The following is an 18,925-nucleotide window of genomic DNA, read 5'->3' as shown; positions in this document are numbered from 1 at the left end:
TGTGAAATGGACTAATAACAACTTGGTAATCATAACCATGCACCGCATTTGCATGTGCTTTGTAGATGTGGCGCACTTTGAGGCGATGTCATGCGTAACGTAAGATGAAGACGCTGAGGGTGTACGCGTGAGGGCACGCATCATATTGCATTCATACCTGCATTAACAAGAGTACTTAGGATTTATTTCCTTGTCCTGCTTTATCATTACTGTTTGATTGAATTGATAACATGTTAACCCAGTGCCTTATTGTTCCACCGAGTTGATCACTCACTCCCACATTTCTGGGGCGGTGTTTCACACCCACCAGACTGTCTTAGGCCCCGATGTTGCAGATGTGGATGTGACGTCGAGGCAGAGCGGGAGCCGGATGACGACGAGGCCGCCTTCTCCTATATGCTCTGACGGGTTCTAGCGAGCCTCGATCTTGTGCGGGATCTATGGGATTACTATTTTGGGAACTGAAATGATGTAACTTGTACTTATAATTTTGATAAATAACACTTTTACACGATCTGGTTGTATATGTAATTCAGGGACTTACACTTGTACACATATTTTACTATAAGTCTTCCGCTTGCTTTATTCACTTATCCCTGAATCATATCTGCGTTTTGGCTTAATCTATCCCATGTTTATGTGCTAATACAGTCAACATACATCATTCATTAATTATGTTGCATAAGTGATGTTTTGGAACTCGGGAGCTGAGTTATGCTCGACCCCCGAATTTCAGGGCGTTACAATGAGAGTTGCTAATATCTCCTTCAATGTAGGTTGAGGTTGCTCTGAGAGATCTTATACTCTTAGATTATGCTAAGAAGAATAATATAAACACCTCGGCACTGACACAGTCTGAAATTCGTGATATAATACTGGGGGCTGAGATAACTCCACCTTCACAACATAGGCAATAGATTACGGAGATTGAGAAGCAGGTGATGTGTTTAATAAAAGTCTAGCAAGCTGAGAAGCTTCTTTGCCGGTTTCACTTGGCTAATAATCTTTTGCAAATCTTCATGTGCAAGCGAAAGAAGCAAGCCAACTTATAGCAGTCACAACAAGGACAACAATTGTGCATGGCGATGAACTCATTGTCACCACAACAAGCCCCTATGAGCAAGCAGCATTTGGTTCTAAAACTGATTGGCGTGTGTAAGCAATCTCAGCGACGAATCTATATCTTAGAGTCAATCATATTTATGTAAACACTGAGGACATTAAGGTAAATAATTATGGCTATTTTCCATTGTATGCACTTTTTAACTTTCAAGGTTCTAGAAACTGAACTTATCACTACCAAAAAAAGGGGGCAAAGGCTACGGATAAAATCCGTAGCCATAGACATATGGCTACGATTTTAGTCCGTAGCTAGTCCGTAGCTAGTCCGTAACACGACCGTCGTCGTAGGTGCCATAACAATAGGTCTAGAACCTATGGCTACGGATTTAATCCATAGCTATAGGTTAAATAGCTGCAGATATAATCCGTAGCAATTATATCTGTAGCAAAAACTTCAAACAGCTACGGATATTATTTGTAGCTGAAATTCCGTAGCAATAGGCCAAAATTGAAAAGGCCACACCTGTCTGATTAGTGGCTACAGATATAATCCGTAGCAATTATATCTGTAGCAAAAACTTCAAACAGCTACAGATATTATTTGTAGCTGAAAGTCCATGGCAATATGCCAAAATTGAAAAGGCTACACCTGTCTGATTAGTGGCTACGGTCAATATCCGTAGCTATTTTGTACATTGAAAAATTAAATCATTTGTTCATTCAATTACCACCTGTACAATCATTCATTCATTCAATTACAATCATTCATTCATTCAATTACAATCCTTCATTCAATCAATTACATCATTCATTCATTCAATTACAATCCTTCATTCAATCAATTACAATTACAATCCTTCATTCAATCAATTACAATTACAATTACAATAATGCTGAAAATACAAATCTTTGGCTTCATTAGAGAAATGTGCTCGACTTCACCCTGAAATTTCAACAGCTTCGTATATTCCATCATTCTACAAATAGTCATGTCATTCATAAATTAGAATGCCCAATGGGGAAAAGAAAGACAGTGAAAGAAGTGCATCACGTATAAACACTTTTTTCTTAATGAATTTTTAAAAAAAATCAAAGAGGAATGAAATTGACACAAAAGAAATGGTCTCACCATATGATTATAGGTTTTGGTTTAGGTCTAGGTTATAGGTTTAGGTTAAGGTTAAGCTATAGGTTATAATTAAGTTTAGGTTATAGGTTAAGGTTTAGGTTTAGGTTATAGGTTATACGTTTAGGTTTAGGTTATAGGTTATAGCTTTTGGGAACTTGATTATAGGTTAAGGTTTAGGTTTAGGATATCGGGTTCGGGTTCGGGATCGGGTTTAGGTTTGGGTTTTCAAGTTTAGGTTTAGGTTAAGGAGTTGAGATTAGGATTAGGTGTAGATTTGTGTTTAAGGATTTGAGAATACATTTAGTGTAAGACCCGTATCCCAACCCGCACCGTTCCGTAGACTTCCGCGATCTTTCCGATCGAATTTCGGCAACCTTCGACCCTTAACCGATATTTACGCGCGACCCTGCATCACATGCCGTCAACCCAAGTCGACTCAACCCAAGACTTGTACCACTGCGACCGCACTGTCGTCGCGGTTCCGATGCCGTGTCTCGCGCGCCGAGGCGGTACCCGGGCCAGGAGATGTGGGCCCATGTTCAGTTCAAGGAAAACGCCGCGCGTTGTAAATCCCAAGAGAATCCATCACATCAATGTCAAGTACACTCCCATCACTCATCATCACTCACACCCATCCCCAAGTACAACTACCCTCCCCAAAAGTCAACATTTTCTTACAAGAAAGTACCACTTACATCACTCACCATTACTTCTCTCCCATCATCTCTCTCTCTCTCTCATCTCTCTCTCATTTTCTCTCAAGCTCCATGGGAGCAACTCACGTCCATGGCTTCCATGGGAGGGAGTAGTATGGCCCACCTTCCTATCACCCAATCCCAACCTCTAAAATCGATCTCAACCGTTGAATCTTGTTCCCTTGAAGCTCTACAACGCGTTGGTGGAAGAATGAAGAAGGAGATCCTAAGGTGGGTGATTTTATTGTTTGCTTTTGTGATTTGAGGGCCCACTTGTGGTGGGACCCATCTTGATGTTTGTGTAGTAAGAAGTGGAGGGCCCATAGTGTTGGGGTCCCTCCACCACCATCTGATTCCTCTCTCTCTCTCTCTCTATTTTCCTCTTTCTCTCTCTCCCTCTTTTGCCTTTTGTATGATGTGTGTTTGTGTGGCCCACCATGATGAGTTTGATCCACACCATCAGATTGCGGGACCCACCATGGCCGGCCGTCCATTTGGACAAGCCTGGAGGAGGGACAATACAAATATCAAGTTGATCCAAGGCTTTGGTGGACCATCGGGTGGACCCACCTTGATGTGGGTGTGCTGGACGCACCATGATGTGTGTCCCACATCCACACGTCCATCCATTTTATCCTGGCCACGGGCCCGCCTGATCCTGACCGTCCAAAGGGTGGACGCACTGTGATGTATATGATCATCTACTCCGTCCAGATCCCCTGGACAGTGGTACCCACCTGATGCAGTGCTGCATCCAGCACATGGACCCCCCTACACGTATGTATTGCACCTACACGGTCCATCCATCCTTCCAAATCATTTATGGCCAGCGACTTTGGGGCCCACATGCCACGCATATGATATCCAGACCGTCCGTCCTGCCTGGACGCTGGATGGAGAACACAAATACCAGTTCATTTTGCAGGTGGCCACACGTGTGGACCCACCTGATGAATGTGTTTCATTCAGCCGTCCAGCTGGGACGGTGGACCCCACCATGATCGCATTTCATCAACGCTGTCCATCTGTTTTTAACAGATTGTCCAGCGGTCTGGACGTTAGCTCCTTTCAAAAAAAAAAGGGTAAGGTAAAAACAAATAAAATATACATTATTTTATTGATAATATAATATTATAGTACATAAATATATATAACATATGTATATATATGGTGGGTCCTACGAGGGACCCACCCTCTTGGAAACAGATTGGTGGTACACGCGTCTCACACCTGCAGCGTGTTGCTGCATTTTCTTTCAGCACGTGAGGGACCCACATGAGATGTGTTAGATCTCAACCGTACATCTGTGGCCCCCCTTATGAAATATATGTTCTAATCCTGCCATCCAGATGGGCTGGACGGTGGGCCTACCCACTTGATGTATGCGTTTATATCTACGCCGTCCATCCACAGCTGGTGGGTCCCACACATGTGGACCCACCTAGGAGCTGATTAGCTGGAGTACCCACACCAGCTATATAAGCTGTGTGGTGACGTCGGCTAGTGCCATGGGCCCCTACCTCACACATGTATCCTGTCTTTGCACCGTCCAGATCTGGACGGTGCTGTGTGGAGCCCACCTTGATGTATTATCCCAAACCTTCCACCTCATGGGACCCACTTGATGAGTGGATGGAATCCACGCCGTTAGTCTATTTGCAGGGAGCCCACCGTGATATGTGGGCTTAATCCATACCGTCTATCCAATTGGCAAGCTCATCTTAAGGATTGGAAAAGAAATAAAAATGAGGCAAATCCTTTATATCATGTGGACCACACTACATAAATCAGTGGAGATTGAACGTCCACCATTGAAATCCTTTAAGGATCCTAGAAGTTCTGGATCAATATGAAATTTATCTTCTTTCTTAATCCAGGTCTTTGTAACCTTATGATCAGATTAGATGGAGAATAAACTTTATGATGGGCCCTGTGAATTGTTTAACCGTGAAAAATCATTATCTCCACTGCTAATTGTGATATGGTCCAGATGATCTTCCGATGTGATTCATTTTGGTATATTTGAGGCCCATTAGTGCGGCCCAATGATGTAGCCCACTTGATATGTATAAGGCCCATTAGTGCGGCCCAATGATGTAGCCCACTTGATGTGTATAAGGCCCATTAGTGCGGCCCAATGATGTAGCCCACTTGATGTGTATAAGGCCCATTAGTGCGGCCCATTGATGAAGCCCACTTGATGCATGTAAGGCCCATGTGTAAGGCTCACCTATTGTGGATTTGAGGTCCATAGGCGGGGTTTGTGACATATTCATGGCCTATGGGCAAGGCCCATTGTGATGTATTCGAGGCCCAGGGTTGAGGCCCAATGCGAGGTATGTATGGCCATTGCGTTGTGTGTGAATCCTTTGTATGGGCCACTTCTTGGGAGCAATGTTGGTTAAATGTCCACCTTGATAGGCAATGACGGTTAGATGTCCTCATTGTGACCTTCCCTTAGGCCTTGTTGGGTCATTCTCGTCGGTGCCGATTTGCCAATTCTGAGTATCGATCAAGTTTGATTATCATGGCTGATTGACCGATTAGCGATCGAGGCCAGATATCGTGACCGATTTACTGATTTTGAGTATTGATCGATTTTGATTACCATGACCAATTGATCGATTGGCGATCGAGGCCAGATATCGTGACTGATTTGCCGATTTTGGGTATTGATCGATCTCGATTGTCGTGGCCGATTTGTCGATTGACGCGACTGATTTGCGGATTCTGATTATCGATCGATCCCGATTGTCGTGACCGATTTACCGATTCTGATTATCGATCGATCTCGATTGTCGTGGTCGATTTGTCGATTGACGCGACTGATTTACGGATTCTGATTATCGATCGATCCCGATTGTTGTGGCATATTTGTCGATTGACGTGACCGATTTGCCGATTCTGATTATCGATCAATCAATCCGATTGTCGTGACCGATTTGCAGATTCTGATTATCGATTGATCCGGTTGTCGTGACCGATTTGTCGATTCTGATTATCGATTGATCCGATTATCGTGACCGATTTGCCGATTTTAATTATCGATCAATCCGATTGTCGTGACCGATTTGTCGACTTTGATTATCGATCGATCCCGGTTATCGTGACCGATTTACCGATTCTGATTGTCGATCTATCCGATTGTTGTGACCGATTTGTCGATTCTGATTAGCGATCGAGGCTGATTATCGTGACCGATTTACCGATTCTGATTATCGATCGATCCCGATTGTTGAGTCGAGTATCGAAGCCGATTCCGATTGTCGAGGTCGATTGTATAGGCCGACCCCAATTGTTGAGGCTGATTCTGAGTGTTGATTCCGATTGTCAAGACCTATATGATGTATATGCGAACCGTAGTTGAGGCCTACTGTGATGTATTCATGGCCCATGGGAAAGGGCCATTGTTGTGTATTTGTGGCCCATGGGCAAGGCCATTGTGATATGTATTAGGCCCATGATGTATGGCGCGTTTGATGTATTCATGACCTATGTGTAGGGCCCACATGTCATGTATTTGAGGCCCATGAGCAGGGCCCACCTGTTGTGTATATGTGGCCCTTGAGTAAGGCCCATGGTATTGTATATTAGGTCCTTATATGAGGCCATGAGTCTACTATATATTAGGCTTTATATAGGTCATTCCTCGAGGGCAATGCTGGTTAAATGTCCACATTGTCGAGATTGATTGTTGATGCCGATTACGAGTATGTGACAGCATAGCATCATGGTATCTACCCATACACATCATTTGCATGTTTGTTATGAGGTGTGGTTGATATTTGTATATACATTGAGCATGATGTTATGAGACTCCCTGATAGGCGGAGGTTATCTCACATGAGCGCACGGTATGCGCAAGATTGATGCATAACGGGATTGTATGACTCATGCATCTTGCATTATGATTACTGTACGCCCTAGCGACATCAGGGTCATAGCCTCCACAGGCATATCGTGGATGGCCAGATGGGACACCGAAAATTTGTTCTACATGGGGTGCTATAGATATCCCTGGGTGAAAGTCCCTAAACCCTCTTGGTTCCAGAGGTTGCTCCAACGTCTAGACCGAGTGGATGCATGAGCGCATGAGGGCCGTATACCATTAGGCCGCGTCTCCCACTGTGTCGTGGTCGGTTGGAAGGGGGTGCGGCCTTACCTGCCCGAGAGGAGGGGGCAATGCTAGGCTGAGTCTGACCAGCTCGAGGAATGGGTCCGCTATCGACGAGCCGGGCCCGATATTGGCAGGCGGATAGTGAGGTCTCTTCCACTCACCTTATTGCGCGCGATGGGGCGGCAATCTGGTTTGGAGTGTAATAGACCCCGGTGATGATCCCAGAGAGTAACCGTACTGATATGTGGACTTATTGAGCAGGAATTGCATATTCATTCATTCATTCATTCCCTATCCACTCGGGCTGGTGGTGCGTAATTATTTGTTACGTGTACCTTCGCATGACCAGGATTTCGGTTGGGCGCGCGACTAACCTGAGATTAGGAGTTTACTACATTGAGTCTGACTATCCAAATTTAGGTATGGGACTGGTTTGGATAGAAGTCCTTTGTGGTGGACCCCGTAGTTTGCGATACTACGTACTATCATCCTGACTTCACACTCCAGCATGGTCATTACATTCGCACCGTATATTACATTGCATCCGCTGTACTTAACATTTTGGGTTACTATATCTCTGCATTTATATGGCCTAGACGGACTTAGCAGGATTTACGTCTTGCATTGTACCATCGATATCTGATATTTGGCTCTCTTTGACTCCTCATTTATATGGCTGATCTGAATTGCGTACTCTGATATCGTATGACTCATGGGCATACCAGTATAATTCTGCTTACTCTGATATCGTATGACTCATGGGCATACCAGTATAATTCTGCTTACTCTGATATCGTATGACTCATGGGCATACCAGTATAATTCTGCTTACTCTGATATCGTATGACTCATGGGCATACCAGTATAATTCTGCTTACTCTGATATTGTATCTTGTCAGTATTTCTATTTATTCCATTATCTGATTTATGGTATTGTATTGTATACTTGGCACTTACCTTGTGCACACACTTTCACTACCCTCTAAGCTTTCTATAAGCTTATGCACGATAGATGCGTGCAGGTGTTTTTAGGTTGCAGCAGCATTGAACTTGGAGCGTGCAGTTGTCTTCTGGAGCTTTGATTTCGATATATGTATTTCCTTTTCAGCATTGTACTCAAATGATTATATTAGTGGATATGTGATGATGATGTTGCCTTTGTGAATTGGGTAATCTTGTGGTTATGCTTCTTATGAGTTAACTGTAAAAAAATAAAAATAAAAAAAAATTCTCCTTGTAGGATCCCAAGATCGGAATCTGGCGTATGGATGTTAGGAGCCGAGAATGGGATACTATGGAGGCTGTCGGCACCGGACTTGGCAATCGTGATTCCTGTGAATCCGATTTCCGGGTTGGGGGCGTGACATTTAGGTTTTAAGTTTAGGTTTAAGTTAAAGGTTTAGGGAAAGGTTATAAGTTTAGGTTAGGTTTAGGTTTAGGTTTAGGTTTAGGTTTAGGTTATAGGTTATAGCTTTAGGGAATTGAGAATGGGTTATGGTTTAGGTTTAGGAAATCGGGTTCAGGTTCGGGATTGGGTTTAAGTTTGGGTTTTCAAGTTTAGGTTTAGGTTTAGGTTAGGGAGTTGAGATTAGGATTAGGTGTAGGTTTAGCTTTAGAGAATTGAGTTTAGGTTATAGGTTTAGGGAGAGGTTAGGTTTAGGTTATAGGTTTTGGGATTTGGGAATAGTTTTAGGTTATAAGTATAGGCTTATGTTAGGTTATAGGTTAAGGTTTAGGGATTTGAGTTTAGGTTATAAGATTAGGTTACGGTTTAGGTTTAGGTTATAGGTTTTGGGATTTGAGAATGGGTTCGGGTTTAGGTTATAGGTTTTGTTTTTGGTTTAGGTTATAGGTTTTTGGATTTAAGAATGGGTTCGGGTTTTGGTTTTGATTTAGGTTATAGGTTATAGGTTTATATTAAGGTTTAGGTTTAGGTTAAAGGTTTTGGGATTTGAGAATGAGTTCAAGTTAAGGTTATAGGTTTTGATTTTGGTTTAGGTTATAGGTTTTAGTTTAGGTTTAGGTTATAGGTTTTAGTTTAGGTTATAGGTTTAGGTTTAGGTTATAGGTTTTGGGATTTGAGAATGGGTTCGGGCTTAGGTTATAGGTTTTGGTTTTGATTTAGGTTATAGGTTTTGGTTTAGGTTATAGGTTTTGGGATTTGAGAATGGGTTCGGGTTTAGGTTATAAGTTTTAGTTTTGGTTTAGGTTATAGGATTTGGGATTTGAGAATGGGTTCGGGTTTAGGTTATAAGTTTTGGTTTTGGTTTGGTTTAGGTTATAGGTTTTTGGATTTGAGAATGGGTTATGGTTTAGGTTTAAGAAATCGGGTTCAGGTTCGGGATTGGGTTTAAGTTTGGGTTTTCAAGTTTAGGTTTAGGTTTAGGTTAGGGAGTTGAGATTAGGATTAGGTGTAGGTTTAGCTTTAGGGAATTGAGTTTAGGTTATAGGTTTAGGGAAAGATTAGGTTTAGGTAATAGGTTTTGGAATTTGGGAATAGTTTTAGGTTATAAGTATAGGTTTAGGTTAGGTTATAGGTTAAGGTTTAGGGATTTGAGTTTAGGCTATAGGTTTAGGTTTAAGTCTAAGTTTAGGTTTAGGGAATTGAGTTTAGGTTATAGGTTTAGGGAAAGGTTAGGTTTAGGTTATAGGTTTTGGGATTTGAGAATAGTTTTAGGTTATAAGTATAGGTTTAGGTTAGGTTATAAGTTAAGGTTTAGGGATTTGAGTTTAGGTTATAGGATTAGGTTTAGGTTTAGGTTTAGGTTTAGGGATTTGAGTTTAGTTTATAGGTTTATGTTTAGGTTTTAGGTTTAGGTTTAGGGATTTGAGAATGGGTTCGGGTTTAGGTTATAGGTTTTGGTTTCGGTTTAGGTTATAGGTTTTGAGATTTGATAATGGGTTCGGGTTTAGGTTATAGGTTTTGGTTTTGGTTTAGGTTACAGGTTTTGATTTAGGTTATAGGTTAACGGTTTAGGTTTAGGTTATAGGTTTTCTGGATTTGAGAATGGGTTCGGGTTTAGGCTATAGGTTTTGGTTTTGGTTTAGGTTATAGGTTTTAGGTTTAAGTTATAGGTTTTAGGATTTGAAAATGTGTTCGGGTTTAGGATATAGGTTTTGGTTTTGGTTTTGATTATATGTTTTGATTTAGGTTATAAGTTATAGGTTTAGGTTTTGGTTTTGGTTTTGATTCAGATTATAGGTTATAGGTTTAGGTTAAGGTTTAGGGAAAGGTAATAGGTTTTGATTTAGGTTATAGGTTATAGGTTTAGGTTTAGGTTTTGATTTATGTTATAGGTTATAGGTTTAGGTTAAGATTTAGGTTTAGGTTTAGGTTTAGGTTATAGGTTTTGGGATTTGAGAATGGGTTCGGGTTTAGGTTATAGGTTTTGGTTATAGGTTATAGGTTTAGGTTAAGGTTTAGGTTTAGGTTATAGGTTTTGGGATTTGAGAATGTGTTCAGGTTTAGGTTATAGGTTTTGGTTTTAGTTTAGGTTATAGGTTTTGGGATTTAAGAATGGGTTCGGGTTTAGGTTATAAGTTTTCGTTTTGGTTTAGGTTTAGGTTATTGGTTTAGGTTATAGGTTTTTGAATTTGAGAATGGGTTATGGTTTAGGTTTAGGAAATCGGGTTCAAGTTCGGAATTGGGTTTAAGTTTGAGTTTTCAAGTTTATGTTTAGGTTTAGGTTAGGGAGTTGAGATTATGATTAGGTGTAGGTTTAGCTTTAAGGAATTGAGTTTAGCATATAGGTTTAGGGAAAGCTTAGGTTTAGGTTATAGGTTATAGGATTTGAGAATAGGTTTAGGTTTAGGTTATAGGTTTTGGGATTTGAGAATGGGTTCGGGTTTAGGTTATAAGTTTTCGTTTTGGTTTAGGTTTAGGGTATAGGTTTTTTTATTTGAGAATGGGTTATGGTTTATGTTTAGGAAATCGGGTTCAGGTTTGGAATTGGGTTTAAGTTTGAGTTTTCAAGTTTATGTTTAGGTTTAAGTTAGGGAGTTGAGATTAGGATTAGGTGTAGGTTTAGCTTTAGGGAATTGAGTTTAGCTTATAGGTTTAGGGAAAGCTTAGGTTTAGGTTATAGGTTTTGGCATTTGGGAATAGTTTTAGGTTATAAGTATAGGTTTAGGTTAGGTTATAGGTTAAGGTTTAGGGATTTGAGTTTAGGCTATAGGTTTAAGTTTAGGTCTAGGTCTAGGTTTAGGGAATTGAGTTTAGGTTGTAGGTTTAGGGAAAGGTTAGGTTTAGGTTATAGGTTTTGGGATTTGAGAATAGTTTTAGGTTATAAGTATAGGTTTAAGTTAGGTTATAAGTTAAGGTTTAGGGATTTAAGTTTAGGTTATAGGATTAGGTTTAGGTTTCGGTTTAGGGATTCGAGTTTAGGTTATAGGTTTAGGTTTAGGTTTTAGGTTTAGGTTTAGGTTTAGGTTTGGGTTTTAGGATTTGAGAATGGGTTCGGGTTTAGGTTATAGGTTTTGGTTTCGGTTTAGGTTATAGGTTTTGGGATTTGATAATGGGTTCAGGTTTAGGTTATAGGTTTTGATTTAGGTTATAGGTTAACGGTTTAGGTTAAGGTTTAGGTTTAGGTTCTAGGTTTTCTAGATTTGAGAATGGGTTCGGGTTTAGGCTATAGGTTTTGGTTTTGGTTTAGGTTATAGGTTATAGGATTTGAGAATGTGTTCGGGTTTAGGATATAGGTTTTGGTTTTGGTTTTGATTATATGTTTTGATTTAGGTTATAGGTTTAGGTTATAGGTTTTGGTTTTGGTTTTGATTCAGGTTATAGGTTATAAGTTTAGGTTAAGGTTTAGAGAAAGGTAATAGTTTTTTATTTAGGTTATAGGTTATAGGTTTTAGGTTTAAGTTTTAGGTTTAGGTTTAGGTTTTAATTTATGTTATAGGTTATAAGTTTAGGTTAAGGTTTAGGTTTAGGTTTAGGTTTAGGTTATAAGTTTTGGAATTTGAGAATAGGTTCGGGTTTAGGTTATAGGTTTTAGTTTTGGTTTAGGTTATAGGTTATGGGATTTGAGAATGGGTTCGGGTTTAGGTTATAAGTTTTAGTTTTGGATTAGGTTTAGGTTATAGGTTTTTAGATTTGAGAATGGGTTATGGTTTAGGTTTAGGAAATCGGGTTCAGGTTCGGAATTGGGTCTAAGTTTGAGTTTTCAAGTTTATGTTTAGGTTTAGGTTAGGGAGTTGAGATTAAGATTAGGTGCAGGTTTAGCTTTAGGGAATTGAGTTTAGCTTATAGGTTTAGGGAAAGCTTAGGTTTAGGTTATAGGTTTTGAGATTTGGGAATAGTTTTAGGTTATTAGTATAGGTTTAGGTTAGGTTATAGGTTAAGGTTTACGGATTTGAGTTTAGGCTATAGGTTTAAGTTTAGGTCTAGGTCTAGGTTTAGGGAATTGAGTTTAGGTTATAGGTTTAGGGAAAGGTTAGGTTTAGGTTATAGGCTTTGGGATTTGAGAATAGTTTTAGGTTATAAGTATAGGTTTAGGTTAGGTTATAAGTTAAGGTTTAGGGATTTGAGTTTAGGTTATAGGATTAGGTTTAGGTTTAGGTTTAGGGATTTGAGTTTAGGTTATAGGTTTAGGTTTAAGTTTTAGGTTTAGATTTAGGTTTAAGTTTAGGTTTGGGTTTTGGGATTTGAGAATGGGTTCGGGTTTAGGTTATAGGTTTTGGTTTCGGTTTAGGTTATAGGTTTTGGGATTTGATAATGGGTTTGGGTTTAGGTTATAGGTTTTGGTTTTGGTTTAGGTTATAGGTTTTGATTTAGGTTACAGGTTAACGGTTTAGGTTAAGGTTTAGGTTTAGGTTATAGGTTTTCTGGATTTGAGAATGGGTTCGGGTTTAGGCTATAGGTTTTGGTTTTGGTTTAGGTTATAGGTTTTGGTTTAGGTTATAGATTTTAGGTTTAGGTTTTAGGTTATAGGATTTGAGAATGTGTTTGGGTTTAGGATATAGGTTTTGGTTTTGGTTTTGATCATATGTTTTGATTTAGGTTATAGGTTATAGGTTTAGGTTTTAGGTTTTGCTTTTGGTTTTGATTCAGGTTATAGGTTATAGGTTTAGGTTAAGGTTTAGGGAAAAGTAATAGGTTTTGATTTAGGTTATAGGTTATAGGTTTAGGTTTTAGGTTTAGGTTTAGGTTTTGATTTATGTTATAGGTTATAAGTTTAGGTTAAGGTTTAGGTTTAGGTTATAGGTTTTGGGATTTGAGAATGGGTTCGGGTTTAGGTTATAGGTTTTAGTTATAGGTTATAGGTTTAGGTTAAGGTTTAGGTTTAGGTTATAGGTTTTAGGATTTGAAAATGGGTTCGGGTTTAGGTTATAGGTTTTGTTTTTGGTTTATGTTATAGGTTTTGGGATTTGAGAATGGGTTCGGGTTTAGGTTATAAGTTTTCGTTTTGGTTTAGGTTTAGGTTATAGGTTTTTAGATTTGAGAATGAGTTATCGTTTAGGTTCAGGAAATCGGGTTCAGGTTCGGGATCAAGTTTATGTTTGGGTTTTCAAGTTTAGGTATAGGTTTAGGTTAGGTAGTTAAGATTAGGATTAGGTGTAGGTTTAGGTTTAGGGATTTGAGAATACATTTAGGTTTTAGGTTTAGGTTTAGGTTTTAGGTTTTAGGTTAAGGTTTAGGTTTAGGTTAAGGTTGAGGTTTAGGTTATAGGTTAAGGTTTTAGGTCATAGGTTTTGGTTTAGGTTAAGGGTATGGTCCCTGTAAATACAGATATAAACACAGCCATCCAGCGTAAATGGCCAGGCCCTTCCAATGCTGTCCATAAAAAATGGACAGCTTCATCATGATCATAATAGCGGTTCCCTTTTTCTAGAGAATCCCGCTCTTTCAAATAGCTCCGACGCACATCCGGGTCTGCTCCATTAATTTCGATCAAATACATAAACACGACCTGTCCAAATGACCAGGTCCCTCCAATGCTATCCATAGGAAATGGACAGCTTCATCATGGTCATAACAGCGGTTCCCACCTTCTAGGGACCCCCACTCATCCGAATAGCTCCGACGCACATCCGGGTCTACTCCATTAATTTTGAGCAAATTTAATGGAGCAAATACATAACCACTTGGTCCCAAATACTTACTTTATAAAAGAAAATCTCTCCTGTTTTCTCAAATTTTCCATTTCGATCTTTTTTTGCCCTAATCCATGTCAATGCATGAGAATCATGCATAAACATGGATTTTAAGCAAAATACATGAGGAAAATTACAATATAAATATCATGCACACGATATCATATAATGTATTGTTTGATGAACTACACATGTGCATTCTTGACAAGAGACGCACCTTCACCAGCAAGGTATTTGTTGTTGTTGTTAACAAAGTTTTGAAAAAATAAAGTCTACTATATAAGGAGAAAACAAAATCTACCATCCTTTTTTTGGTAGTGCAACTTGTAGATAATGGGCACAAAAATTAGGCCATCCTTCATCAGGCGGCAACACATGTACGAACAATTAAGAGCTCAAAAATTGCTGATATTCCACATTCAACAAACATGTGTGGCCTGCCTGATATATATAAACTGACCTGATGATGGGCCTGGTTGAATGGTGACACCCACCTGATGCATTGTTTGAGTGTTTCACATGTGCCAATTGGTAGGTACATGTGATCACATTTGGGATTGACAAAATAGTTTGAAGCAAATCATACTGTGAGCCTCTTGGCATGGTGCATCTCAGGCAATCCGCTGATGTTTCCCAAGTTCTTTAAGCTATCAAATGTTCCCTTATAGAAAAGATAAATACACAATTGAAAACCAGTTACCTTCTTTTCAAAACATCTTTCCTTTCTCTTCTGTCGGAATTTGGTTAGGGCAGCCTCTCTTTGTGCAAACCGGTTTTGATCCACACCACTCCCACTTCCACCAACAACTACACTTTTACCAACCACCCCATTATCACTCTCTATGTTTAACCCTCCAGCATTCACAGCGATGCTGCTTCCATTTTGCACAATATTCCTAACTTCCCATTCATGGATAGTTAAATTCTGAAATAAGACCATGGATATTTTCATTTCAAATGTCCAATAAAAGCCTATCAATCTAATATTCAAACAACTTGATAGAGTTAACTTTTAAGCATATTAGCCAAGCTGATGGTTTGCCAAATGTCCAAAAGCATAGCAGCCAAGCACATCCCAAGATATCAAAATTCATTTACAAGAATCAAGTTTCAAGGCATAAAACCGAATCCAAATTTGCACCAATGAATTTGTGCTTATCTTATTACATTGAACTACTAGAACCATTTCTTACTTTACTTCAATAACTATTTTTAGTAGGTACATGTGGTCACATTTGGAAGTGTTGAAGTTTACCAACACAAAACTCATAGTTGAATAAATCATGAGAGGTGGTTAAGTGGCATCTCAGACCCTATAAAGAACACACTGAAATTGTGATGCATCGTATGACCAAAACCCAAGCTTCCAAAATGTACATGAACAAAAACCTTTACATAAAAGTTTTTAGCATTCTATCTATGACCACGTGAAACCTCAAAAAGTGACATTGAGGATACAAATCAATGGCCTAAAGGGAGTGTTATTCTGGACAGATGATTGTAATCACCTGAATCAAATCAAAGAGTTGGATAGAAGAACTTTACTAATTTTATTTTTCTAGGACTCATAGTATTCTTGAAAACCCTTGTTACAATCTTGAATACAAATCAGGGTTCTAAATTTTGTAATTACACTGAAGAGCCCTATAGGTTATGTATATTTACAATATTATAGAAAATGATTAAACTACACTTATCTCATGTTCAAAATATACCCCTCAAGTACAACATCCTTTGACAAAGTAACCCTAGAATTTCAAACTTCAAACTTCTAGGTTCACCAATCTATAAATAGCAACAGCTCTACATCACCCTCATTTAACAAATAAGCTCTTACCAGTTTATAAAACCAAAAATAAATGAGAAAGAAGTTGATGGATAGCATTCAAGATTGAAAGGTAAGCAATCATTAACAGGAGGGAAAAGCATTTACCTTGTGAAAGGCCCTGGGGCATCCATCACAAAGCAGAAGATCTCCAAAATCTGCACATATTGTGCAAAGGTCATCATTGTCAGTGGCAGAAAGCTTCTGAACTTTAGACAGGGGCACCGATAATTCATGAAGAGACACCCATTGGGGGTGTAGATGTGTAGGTAACTGGCAAAACACAAAAGGAAAGGTCACCCAAATATTCGAGAGTACAGGACTAAGGAATCAAACATTGAAGCAATAACTCACAGTTTCTGCTTAGAAGCACAACCAACATGAGCTTCAAACTGTGAGGGACTGACCTACCCATTAAATCTTTAAAGTTTAAGGTCTGTAGCGGAACATTTCAAGAACTCAAATGTATAAAGCAATCAGATGTACCTCACTATTGCAACAACTACAGAATATTCCATTCCCCATTTTGCAACCCTCAAGCAATCTCAATAGAACTTTTATGGAAAGAAATTATATGGTTATAAGAAGTGACAAACAAAGTTAAATTGACCATTTCAATTTTTCCAAGCCAAGGGTTGGAATTGTCCAATCGGACTAAATTTTGGGATATGAACCATCTAAGGTAGGGCTAACCTACTTGATGAGAGTTTGGATCTCATAAAGGTTTGCCACATACTATACAAAACATGCAGATCAATCAGGAAATTTAAGTTCATTAAAAGGCTGGAGCATGGCACAGCATATTCATCATTTTAAAGTCCCATTTTTAATACCTTTCCAACATCAAGCACATGTTGGCCAAGTACAGGATGCTTCCACCGCTCCCTATGGTGCAGCATGCCTAACTCTTGGATTTGACTGATTCTTAGGATCCTTGGTGAAAATGTGACTACACCTAATGGTCAGGGTGGATCTGATGATTTTTTCCCTACACAGCTCTCCGTCAGCACAAGCAACTTTTTCGGTGTGCCTACACAAGTCAGGTAGCAGATTCCAATAAAATCCCAATATTATCCAAACAAATCATACTCTAATAGGTCACTATCCCTGAAATGCAAATCCATTAATCAATATAGAAAAATGAAAGATACAAACACATCACCTCTGCAATCTCAAATCCAATCCCGAAAATAAACAAAACCCACATCCGATATCTTCTCAAACCTAGATTAAAACGGTAAACCTAAATCAAATGTATAAATGTTCCCCCCTCAAACCAATCCCAAAAATCATCCAACGTGATAAAAAACCGAAAACCCACATCGAATACGCAAATCAAAACAGAGCAATTCCATCCCAAATCTAACAAAATCAACAACACCTGGCTGAGTTTCCCTACAGATCAAACAAGAGATCCAATCAATCACCAAATCTCATGAGCTATTTAAACAAACAAGCAAACACCCAATCAAAAATCTCCATCGAAGCATTGGAACCAGACCCTATTGGACTGGTAACATCTTCTACAATCCACATAAGCAATCAAAAGAAAACCCATCTCAGATTTCAGTAAAAAAATACAAATAATAACAAGGAAAATAAACCTGAGGGAAAGTCTTACTTTGAGCCAAACGCTTCCATCGTGTTCGATGATTGCCGCGGCCGTGAGAAATGGCTCTACCTATACAGAGATCTTCTTCTCGTTCTCCTTATTCTCCTTCTTGCGGCGAAAGGGGGTTTTAAAGATTGAGAGATGGGTTTTGGGAGGTCTGCTGCGCGCGGGAGAAAAGGGCGGACTGAGATGGAGAGGCTGAGTGCGTGAGGGAGAGCGAGAGATCGAGAGAGGGTGAGGGAGATGGAGAGGCTGAGTGCGAGAGAGAGATGGAGAGAGAGACTAAGAGATGGGTTTTGGGAGGTTTGCTATGCACGGGATGAAAAAAGGGCGGACTGAGTTAGAACTGAGAGCGCGCGTTTCGTTTTGGAAGGGGCGCGTGACGGACGGCCCATAAAGACTTTGGGTTTTAGGCCGTGGGCCCACCATGATGTATTTTATTTATCCACTTCATCCATTAATTTTAAAATACTATTTTAAGTTTTGATACAAAAAATGTGTCAGATCGAAGCTGTAAGAAGACTACACAAATATTAACAATAGAAATTTAATTTTTATTATTTCTTATGGTGTGGTCCACTTATACCTTTAATCTACATAATTTTTGGGCTAATTGACTGAAATTATACATCAGAATTGATGGGTGGCTTAGATCAAACACATATATTTCAATGGCCCTCATAGAGACCCTTAAGCATTATAAATTTCAATAAGGTTCTGGTGAGGAAGTAGGTTTTAGCTACAGATTAATTAGGCTTTAGCTACGGATTAAATCCGTAGCATAATTGTTACAGATTTAATCCGTACCCAAAAACTTTCAAAGTCCGTAGCCTTTGCTAGATTTTTTGGTAGTGTATGTGAGTAATTCCTGATTACAGGAAACAGGCTACACATACATCATGCCCAAGAACATTTTGAAGAAGTTTATTTGCATAGCAGATCTTCGGACTCAAATTGCAGGATATTTGTATGGCATAAGCCCCCCCGATAACCCTCAAGTGAAGGAAATCCGTTGTATTAGTTATCAATTAACATTAATATTTTTTAGCCAACTCATCAAATTAAAGATGTGTATTGTAATAAATTTTATATTTTTTTTATTGTTTAGTAATATAAATTTTGTTTAATATTTAGTTTTATTTGTATGGCATCATTTTTATGTTTCAAATACTTTAAAAATACAGGTTTCGATTGAATTATATATAATAATAAAAAAATTACTGGCATGCTAGGGCCTACCAAATCTATACAAAAGCTTTAGCGGCGCTTGTGTAGAAATTTTGACGGCGCTTTCTCTTGAGAAAAAGTGTTCAAAAACCACTTCTACCGGCACTCGGAGCAACTTTTAGCGGCACTTATTCACGTCGGGAAAAACTACAATTATTAGCGC

The 18,925-nt window shown here is 39.2% G+C and overlaps 1 long non-coding RNA gene across 3 annotated transcripts; it reads left to right on the top strand.

Annotated features, from left to right (window-relative positions):
- Positions 1 to 776: 776 nt before the first annotated feature.
- Positions 777 to 18,662, top strand: LOC131230952 (uncharacterized). 3 transcript variants are annotated; one of them, XR_009164149.1, is made up of 3 exons: positions 777 to 938; positions 1,029 to 1,225; positions 18,414 to 18,662. It is a non-coding gene; the product is annotated as an uncharacterized LOC131230952 (long non-coding RNA). The 3 variants fall into 3 exon arrangements; XR_009164148.1 differs by having other exon boundaries at positions 777 to 945; positions 1,035 to 1,225; XR_009164147.1 differs by lacking the exon at positions 777 to 938 and having other exon boundaries at positions 952 to 1,225.
- The last annotated feature ends 263 nt before the right edge of the window (positions 18,663 to 18,925 follow it).

The sequence above is a fragment of the Magnolia sinica genome, chromosome 17 (genome assembly GCF_029962835.1).
Source record: "Magnolia sinica isolate HGM2019 chromosome 17, MsV1, whole genome shotgun sequence".
Lineage (NCBI taxonomy): Eukaryota > Viridiplantae > Streptophyta > Magnoliopsida > Magnoliales > Magnoliaceae > Magnolia > Magnolia sinica.
Note: the sequence above shows the minus strand (reverse complement) of the source record. Positions and strands in the feature narration are given on the sequence as shown.